Here is an 11,085-nt window from a genome sequence, read left to right as displayed (position 1 = left end):
GGTGTGGGCCCCCTTTGGTATTTCTTCCACTCAGTATTTTTTATTATTTCCATAAATAACTTTCATGGAGTTTCAGGACTTTTGGAGTTGTGCAGAATAGGTCTCTAATATTTGCTCCTTTTCCATCCCAGAATTCCAACTGCCGGCATTCTCCCTCCTTATGTAAACCTTGTAAAATAAGTGAGAATAGGCATAAGTATTGTGACATAATGTGTAATAATAGCCCATAATGCAATAAATATCGATATAAAAGCATGATGCAAAATGGACGTCTCAACTTCCCCAAGCTTAGACCTCGCTTGTCCTCAAGCGGAAGCCGATAACGATAAATATGTCCACTTGTTTAGAGGTAGAGGTGTCGATAAAATAAAATACGGACATGAGGGCATCATGATTAATCTTAGAACAGCAACATATATGGATATTGTCATATGATTTCTTATGCTCAAGTAATAATCTATTCACAATGCAAAGTATGAATCATAAACTTTATTGAGAACCAACAAACTATAATCTCAGTCATTGAAGCAATTGCAATTTATCATAACATCAGAAAGAGTCTATGTCAGAGCTTTTTAGAAAGTCCACATACTCAACTATCATTTAGTCTTTCACAATTGCTAACACTCACACAATACTTGTGGTTACAGAGTTTTAATCGGACACAAAGAAAGATAGGGGCTTATAGTTTCGCCTCCCAACCTTTTACCTCAAGGGTAATGTCAACAATAATAGTTCATGCTAACTTACATCCAATTAGATATATGTATCAGGATCTTTCCAACACACTGTGCTTGCCAAAGGATAAAATGTAAAAAAGGAAAGGTGAAGATCACCATGACTCTTGCATAAGGTAGAAGGTAATAATAAAAGATAGGCCCTTCACAGAGGGAAGCAGAGGTTGCCATGCGCTTTCAGGGTTGGATGCACAAAATCTTAATGGAAAAGAACGTCACTTTATATTGCCGCTTGTGATATAGACCTTTATTATGCAGTCCGTCGCTTTTATTTCTTCCACATCACAAGATCGTATAAAGCTTATTTTCTCCACACCAACCAATCATACATATTTAGAGAGCAATTTTTATTGCTTGCGCCTATGACAACTTACTTGAAGGATCTTACTCAATCCATAGGTAGATATTATGGACTCTCATGGCAAAACTGGTTTAAGGGTATTTGGAAGCACAAGTAGTATCTCTACTTAGTTCAAAGAATTTGGCTAGCATGAGGGGGAAAGGCAAGATCAACATGTTGGATGATCCATGAGAATATACTTTATTTCAGATATAAGAAAACATAACCCATTACCTTGTCTTCCTTGTCCAACATCAACTCTTTAGCATGTCATATTTTAATGAGTGCTCCCAATCATAAAAGATGTCCAAGATAGTATATTTATATGTGAAACCTCTCTCTCCTTATTACTTCCTATTAATTGCAATGATGACCAAAGCTATGTTTATCAACTCTCAACAATTTTTAATCATCATACTCTTTCTATGTGAAGTCATTACTCTCCATAAGATCAATATGATCTCTTTGTTTCTTTTTATTCTTTCTCTTTTCTTTTATTCACTCAAGATCATGGCAAAATAATCAAGCCCTTGACTCAACACTAATCTTTATTATATAGCTCACGGACTCGATTACATAGAGGGATCATAAAGCAAAACTCAAAACTAGATCATACCAAAACTTTTATTCTACTAGATCAAAATACTACTAAAAGGATCGAACTAAGAAAAAACGGTAAAGATAGGAGATGTGGTGGTGATACGATACTGGGGCACCTCCCCCAAGCTTGGCAGTTGCCAAGGGGAGTGCCCATACCCATATGATTATATCTCCTTCTTTGTTGGTGAAGAAGATGATGGTTGAGTTGATGGCGTAGGCTTCTTCCGTAATTTGCGCTTGAGAACAGAATTTTGATCCCTCAGGTCATCAATCTCATGCTCCAAGCTTAATATCTTTTTGCATAATTCCTGCTTGTTTTCCTCCAAGAGGCAAAAAGGGATAAACTCGATCTTAAATTTCTTTGCTCTATCAGGGAGGCTTTAATTTTTGAACTCCACATGCATGTCCCCAGGTTGAGGTAACGGGACTTCATCTTCATCTGAGCTCGTCTCCTCCTTTCTATTGGGTTCATATTCCTCTTCTTCTTCCGTAGTCCAACCACAATGTTCCACATCCCCATAGACCTTAGGATCTGCAAGGTAATTAGCCACATAGCTTTCTCCTTCCGAATCCTGGAACGACATGTTGCTCTAATCTGCAGCAGGACAGCTCGAAACAAAGACAGGAGATATTTGCGTGATACGGTGGTCAACACCTTCGGGAGATTATATAATGAATTTTTACCAACCAAAATACGTAACATGCAAGAAAACGGAATCCGGAGAGTGCACGGGGTGCCCACGAGGAGGGGCGCGCGCCCAGGGGGTAGGGCGTGCCCTCCACCCTCGTGGAGCCCTCGTGTCCTTCCCGGACTGCTTCTTATTATTCTATTTTTCTAAATATTCCAAAACATAGAAAAATTGCAATTAGAACTGTTTTGGAGTTGGTTTACTTACCGTACCACATACCTATTCCTTTTCGGAGTCTGAAACGTTTCGGAAAGTGTCCCTTATGTATTCCTCCGGGGTTACGGTTTCAATAATATTAGTTTCAACATTTATGGGATTACGTGAGATAAAATGTTTGATTCTTTGACCGTTCACCACCTTCGGATTTGTGCCTTCGAAGTTGTTAATTTTTATGGCGCCGGAACGATAGAGCTCCTTGATAACGTAAGGACCTTCCCATTTAGAGAGAAGTTTTCCTGCAAAAAATCTTAAATGAGAGTTGTATAGCAATACATAATCACCTACATTAAACTCACGCCTTTTTATCCTTTTGTCATGCCCTCTTTTAACTTTTTCTTTAAACAATTTGGCATTCTCATAAGCTTGGGTTCTCCATTCATCAAGTGAGCTAATGTCAAATAACCTCTTCTCACCGGCAAGTTTGAAATCATAATTGAGCTCTTATGTTCTAGTTTGAGAGGTAAGTGACATGCTTTTCCATAAACCATTTTATATGGAGACATACCCATAGGATTTTTATATGCAGTTCTATAGGCCCATAATGCATCATCAACTTTCTTGGACCAATTCTTTCTAGATCTATTAACGGTCTTTTGCAAAATTAATTTGAGTTCTCTATTACTAAATTCTACTTGACCACTAGACTGTGGGTGATAAGGAGATGCAATTCTATGATTAACATCATACTTAGCAAGCATTTTGCGGAAAGCACCATGAATAAAATGTGAATCACCATCAGTCATTAAATATCTGGGGACTCCAAACCTCGGAAAAATAACTTCTTTACGCATTTTAATAGAAGTTTTATGATCAGCACTACTAGTTGGAATAGGTTCTACCCACTTAGTAACGTAATCAACAACAACTAAAATATGTGTATATCCATTAGAGGCAGGAAACGGTCCCATATAATCAAAGCCCCAAACATCAAATGGTTCAATAACAAGTGAATAATTCATAGGCACTTCTTGACGTCTACTAATATTACTAATCTTTGACATTCATCACAAGATAAGACAAACTTACGGGCATCCTTGAAGAGAGTAGGCCAATAAAAACCGGATTGCAATACCTTATGTGTAGTTCCATCTCCAGCGTGGTGTCTTCCATAAGCCTCAGAGTGACACTTGCGTAGGATCTGTTCCTGTTCATGCTCAGGTACACAACATCTAATAACACCATCTACTCCTTTATAAAGATGTGGGTCATCCCAAAAGTAATGTCTCAAATCATAGAACTTTTTCTTTTGAAGGTATGTGAAACTAGGTGGTATAAATTTGGCAACAATGTAATTAGCATAATCAGCATACCATGGAGCAGTACGAGAAGCATTTATGAAATTTAATTGTTCATCAGGAAAGCTATCATCAATAGGTAGTGGGTCATCAAGAACATTTTCCAACCTAGACAAGTTGTCTGCAACGGGGTTCTCAGCTCCCTTTCTATCAATAATATGTAAATCAAATTCTTGTAGCAGGAGAACCCATCTAATAAGTCTAGGTTTAGCATCTTTCTTTTCCATAAGATATTTAATAGCAGCATGATCTGTGTGAATAGTTACTTTAGAATCAACAATATAAGGTCTAAACTTATCACAAGCAAATACAACTGCTAAGAATTCTTTTTCAGTAGTAGCATAATTTCTTTGAGCATTGTCTAGAGTTTTACTAGCATATTGGATAACATTTAATTTCTTACCAACTCTTTGCCCTAGAACAGCACCTACAGCATAATCACTAGCATCACACATAATTTCAAAAGGTAAATTCCAATCAGGTGGCTGAATGATAGGTGCACAAATCAATGCTTTCTTAAGTATTTCAAATGCTTCTACACAATCATCATCACATGCAAATGGTATATCTTTTTGTAATAAATTAGTCAGAGGCCGAGAAATTTTTGAGAAGTCCTTAATGAACCTCCTATAAAAACTGGCATGACCAAGGAAACTTCTTATACCTTTGATGTCCTTGGGACATGGCATATTTTCAATAGCATCAACTTTAGCTTTATCAACTTCAATGCCCCTTTCTGAAATTTTGTGCCCCAAGACAATACCTTCATTAACCGTAAAGTGGGACTTCTCCCAATTCAAGACAAGGTTAGTTTCTTCACATCTTTGCAAAACTCGATCAAGGTTGCTTAAGAAATCATCAAAAGAGGATCCATAAACGGAGAAATCGTCCATGAAAACCTCACAAATCTTTTCACAAAAGTCAGAGAATGTAGCCATCATGCATCTTGGAAAGGTAGAAGGTGCATTACATAAACCAAAAGGCATACGTCTATAAGCAAAAGTACCAAAAGGGCAAGTAAATGTGGTCTTAGCTTGATCATCAGCTGACACAGGTATTTGAGAGAAACCAAAATAACCATCTAGAAAGCAAAAATGTGTATGGTTGGACAATCTTTCTAGAAGTTGATCAATAAAAGGTAAGGGGTAATGATCTTTTTTTGTTAGCTTTATTTAATTTGCGGAAATCAATTACCATCCTATAACCTGTAATAATTCTTTGAGGAATCAATTCATCTTTATCATTAGGAACGACAGTAATACCTCCCTTCTTAGGGACACAATGGACAGGACTTACCCACTAACTATCAGCAACGGGATAAATTATACCTGCCTCAAGGAGCTTTAGTATTTCCTTTCTTACCACTTCTTTCATCTTAGGATTCAGCCATCGTTGGGGATCAATAACTAGTTTGGCATCTTTCTCCAAATTTATTTTGTGTTGACATAGAGTGGGACTAATGCCCTTAAGATCATCAAGAGTATATCCAATAGCAGCACGGTGCTTCTTTAGAGTTCTCAATAATTTTTCTTCTTCCTTCTCTGAAAGGTTAGCACTAATAATAATAGGATATATCTTCTTTTCATCAAGATAAGCATATTTAAGAGTATCAGGTAATGGTTTAAGCTCAAACATGGGACCACCCTTGGGTGGAGGAGGATCCCCTAGAATTTCAACAGGCAAATTGTGTTTCAGAATAGGTCCCTGTTTAAAGAATACTTCATCTATTTCCCTTCTTTCATTCATAAACATATCAATTTCATGGTCTAGCAAATATTGTTCTAAAGGATCACTAGGAGGTACGGCAATAGAAGAAAGACCAATAATTTCATCTTTACTAGGCAATTCCACTTCACGGTGTTGTCTATGAAATTTAGAGAAATTAAACTCATGAGACATATCACCCAAACCAATATTAACGACATCGTTTTTGCAATCTATCCTAGCATTAACAGTGTTCAAGAAGGGTCTACCAAATATAATGGGACAAAAGCTATCTTGTGGGGAACCGAGAACAAGAAAATCAGCAGGATACTTAGTTTTCCCACACAAGACTTCAACATCTCTAACAATTCCAATTGGTGATATAGTATCTCTATTAGCAAGTTTAATTGTGACATCAATATCTTCTAACTCAGCAGGTGCAATATCATGCATAATTTCTTTGTATAAGTCATGAGGTATTGCACTAGCACTAGCACCCATATCACATAAGCCATGATAAGAAAGATCTACTACTTTAACAGAAATAACAGGCATGCCTACCACAGGTCTATGTTTATCTTTAGCACAAGGTTTAGCAATTCTAGCAGTTTCATCACAGAAATAAATAACATGCCCATCAATATTATCAGCCAAGAGATCTTTAACAATAGCAATATTAGGTTCAACTTTGACTTGCTCAGGAGGTGTATAAGTTCTACTATTGCTTTTACGAACCACAGTTGAAGCTTTAGCATGATCTTTTATCCTAACAGGGAAAGGTGGTTTTTCAACATAAGCAGTAGGAACAATAGGATCATTATAAGTGATAGTCTTTTCTTCAACTTTAATAGGTGCATCTACTTTTACTTCTATGGGAGGATGATATTTAAACCATTTCTCCTTAGGGAGATCAACATGAGTAGCAAAAGATTCACAGAAATAAGCTACTATCTCAGAGTCAAGTCCATATTTAGTGCTAAATTTACGGAAAACATCGGTATCCATAAAAGATTTAACACAATCAAACTAGGTGTCATACCTGACTCCTTACCTTCGTCGAGATCCCAATCTTCAGAGTTGCATTTAATTCTTTCCAATAAATCCCATTTAAATTCAATAGTCTTCATCATAAAAGAGCCAACACAAGAAGTATCGAGCATGGTGCGATTGTTGTCAGAAAGCCGAGCATAAAAAAATTGAATAATCATTTCTCTTGAGAGCTCATGATTGGGGCATGAATATAACATTGATTTAAGCCTCCCCCAAGCTTGAGCGATGCTTTCTCCTTTGCGAGGCCAAAAATTATATATATAATTGTGACCATGATGAACAAGATGCATAGGATAAAACTTCTGATGAAATTCCAATTTCAATCGTTTGTAGTTCCATGATCCCATATCATCACATAGCCTATACCATGTCAATGCATCTCCCTTCAAATATAAAGGGAAGACCTTCTTCTTGATAACATCATCGGGCATACCTGCAAGCTTAAATAATCCACAAACTTCATCCACATATATTAGGTGCTCATCAGGATGTAATGTTCCATCTCCTGCAAAAGGAGTAGCTAGCAGTTTTTCTAACATTCCCGAAGGAATTTCAAAGAAGACATTTTCATTTTCAGTAGGTTTAGTAGGTTGAGGAGAAACTCTTTGATCTACTGGTCGGGGTGAAGATACGCCGAATAAGCCCCTCAGAGGATTACTTTCCATAGTGACAAGTGATAGTAAATTTCAGCACACTATATAAATTTTTCCTTACCAAATTCCACCTACCAAAGGCGCTTCACTCCCCAGCAACAATGCCAGAAAAGAGTCTTGATGACACACACATATAGGGGATCTATCGTAGTCCTTTCGATAAGTAAGAGTGTCGAACCCAACGAGGAGCAGAAGGAAATGATGATCGGTTTTCAGCAAGATATTCTCTGCAAGCACTGAAATTATAGGTAACATATAGTTTTGTGATTAGATAATTTGTGATGAGAAACAAGTAACAAAAGTAAATAAAGTGCAGCAAGGTGGCCGAATCCTTTTTTTAGCAAAGGACAAGCCTGGACAAACTCTTATATAGAGAAAAGCGCTCCCGAGGACACATGGGAATTATCGTCAAGCTAGTTTTCATCACTTTCATATGATTCACGTTCGGTACTTTGATAATTTGATATGTGGTGGACTGGTGCTTGGGTGATGTGCTTACTTGGACAAGCATCCCACTTATGATTAACTCCTATTGCAAGCATCCGCAACTACAAAAGAAGTATTAAGGTAAACCTAACCATAGCATGAAACATATGGATCCAAATCAGCCCCTTACGAAGCAACGCATAAACTAGGGTTTAAGCTTCTGTCACTCTAGCAACCCGTCATCTACTTATTACTTCCCAATGCCTTCCTCTAGGCCCAAATAATGGTGAAGTGTAATGTAGTCGACTTTCACATAACACCACTAGAGGAGAGACAACCTACATCTCATCAAAATATCAAACGAATACCAAATTCACATGACTACTAATAGCAAGACTTCTCTCATGTCCTCAGGAACAAACGTAACTACTCACAAAGCATATTCATGTTCATAATTAGAGGTGTATTAATATGCATAAAGGATCTGACCATATGATCTTCCACCAAACAAACCAACTAGCGTCAACTACAAGGAGTAATCAACACTACTAGCAACCTACAAGTACCAATCTCAGATTTAGAGAAAAGAATTGGATACAAGAGATGAACTAGGGTTTGAGAGGAGATGGTGCTGGTGAAGATGTTGATGGAGATTGGCCCCTTCCCGATGAGAGGATCGTTGGTGATGACGATGGCAATGATCTCCCCCTCTCGGAGGGAAGTGTCCCTGGCAGAACAGCTCTGCCGGAGCCCTAGATTGGTTCCGCCAAGGTTTCGCCTCGTGGCGGCGGAGTCTCGTCCCGAAAGCTTGCTTCTGATTTTTCTTCGGACGAAAGACTTCATATAGCAGAAGATGGGCACCGGAGGGCCAACAGGTGGCCCATGAGGCAGGGGGCGCGCCCAGGGGGGGTAGGGCGCACCCCACCCTCGTGGCCAGGGTGTGGGCTCCCTCTGGTATTTCTTCCACTCAGTATTTTTTATTATTTCCATAAATAACTTTCGTGGAGTTTCAGGACTTTTGGAGTTGTGCAGAATAGGTCTCTAATATTTGCTCCTTTTCCGGTCCAGAAGTCCAGCTGCCGACATTCTCCCTCCTTATGTAAACCTTGTAAAATAAGAGAGAATAGGCATAAGTATTGTGACATAATGTGTAATAACAGCCCATAATGCAATAAATATTGATATAAATGCATGATGCAAAATGGACGTATCAAGCGCCAATCTGGAACCTGTATTTGTTTCAATGCATATAGAGCCGTTGCCAACAATTGCTGACAAACCACTATTTCCCATCCTCACTTGGCCAGCAACACCACTAGTGTAAGATGTGAAATACTCCTTGTGTGATGTGATGTGGAAGGACGCACCAAAATCCACAACCCAACTCATGGCATCATCACGAACAACATTATAGCAATCTTCATCTTCAATGACTAGATAGTCCTAATCTGTTGCGGTCATGGCTGAACTGCTCTCAGCCTTTTGCTCGGTTTTCTTTGTGAGTTTCCCCTCTGCAAGCTCTCTTTTGTACTTCCTGCACTCGCTCTTTATGTGTCCTGGATTGCCACAATGAAAGCAAGTAATATCTTTTCTCTGTTTTGACTTTGATCTCCCCTTGGATTTGCTTTTGCCTTGCTGAAATGTTGTATTGCTGCGTCCATGGTTCTCATTCTTCCCATGGGTTTTAGCCACATACGCATCAGAAGAAGAGGCATCACCCTTTTCCTTCTTTCTGGCTTCTTCATTCAGCATACTGTTCTTCACCATCTCCAAAGTCAGCTTCCCATCCGAAGCTGAATTGCTAAGTGACACAACAAGCATGTTCCAACTATCAGGCATGGAACTCAACAGCAACAATTCTTGCACCTCATCCTCAAAGTTGATCTTCATGGCTGAAAGTTGATTTATATGGCATTGGAAGACATTCAAATGCTCAATCACACTTGTGCCATCTCGGTACTAAAGCTTTGCAAGTATTTTGATCACCGAGGCTTTGTTCATTGATGTCTTCCTCTCATACATAGACTCCAACTTCTGCCACACCTCATAAGCATTTGTGTCATTTGCAACATGGTGGAAAATATTATGGTTGATATACAACCGAATCATACCTACTGCCTTTCTGTGCAACACTCTCCATTCTTCTTCCGTGACACCTGTGGGTATCTTGTCTTTCACAATTGGCTCATACAAATCCTTGCAATAAAGGATGTCTTCCATCATGGGCTTCCATAATGAGTAATTAGAAGAATCAAGTTTTATCATGCCACTTGTAGTAGCGCTTTCTTCCAAAGCCATTGTGAGCAGCACTTCTAGCAATAATCAAGCAACTGGGATTTGCAACCTTCTAAGCAACCAAGGCTCTGATGCCACTCTGTTGGGAATTAGCACACAAATGCACTTGTGGTTAACTGAAAAACTGCAACGGAAATAAGTAATCTTAGCACCACATCATGTACTAATTCAAGGATCGTTGCTTAGCATGGAAGGAAACATATGCAGCAGCATATATGGAGGCAGAAAATGTTACTCAGTAGGCAAGACACTCCTCAGCCTAGTGTCTTGTGGTAGGAGTAAGTTTCTGGACAGCACCAAGCATCAACAAAGAGACACCCGATTTTTACGTGGAAAACCCCTCAACTTGAGGGGAAAAAACACAGGCCGAAGCCACCCAAATACTCTTCCACTATTATCAAATGTGGGATACAACAAGTTCTTCTCTAGACAGTACTATAGGATCTCATACATCAAGATTTATGAATCTTGGATGAACACAACAAGATTTGTGGCTCAAGAACTAGGGATTGGAACAATCTCACCAAAGATGGTGGAACCGAAGCTTGAAAAAGACAAGGTAGTGGATCTGGACCAAGACAAGGTAGTGGATCTGGACCATCACAACCTTGGGGAGGAGCTCGCTTTTCTTCTTCCTTCAATCTTCATCTTCTTCCCTTGCTCTCTTGGTTTTCTCTCTTCTTCTCTCTTGGAGGATGAACTGATTTTCGTCACACTTGGTGGTGGCTGCTGGATGAAGGGTAAAGCATCCCCATCCACACATGTGCAAAGTCCAAAATGACCCAAGGTCATAACCCTAATGGGTAGTGGGCTTATGCACCTCTTTGGGCTATGTAAAAAGCCTTTAAATGGTCATCTCCTCACAGCCCACATGAGGAGATATCCCAACAGTGCCCAAGGTGCCATGGGATTAGGACAAGTTGGATCTGGTTCTACAAATGCTTGAACCAGGCAGTAAAGTTGCACATTGAATATCCATTCGTCCAGCTAGTCAGTTTTCAAGGCGTTCATCATCCAGATTTGATATGTGTGCTTTTTTGCAGGCCGGTGGACCGTGTGATTTTTGGCTGTGGAGGA

Source organism: Triticum urartu, chromosome 6, assembly GCF_003073215.2.
Source record: "Triticum urartu cultivar G1812 chromosome 6, Tu2.1, whole genome shotgun sequence".
In the NCBI taxonomy this organism is placed as follows: Eukaryota; Viridiplantae; Streptophyta; class Magnoliopsida; order Poales; family Poaceae; genus Triticum; species Triticum urartu.
Note: the sequence above shows the minus strand (reverse complement) of the source record.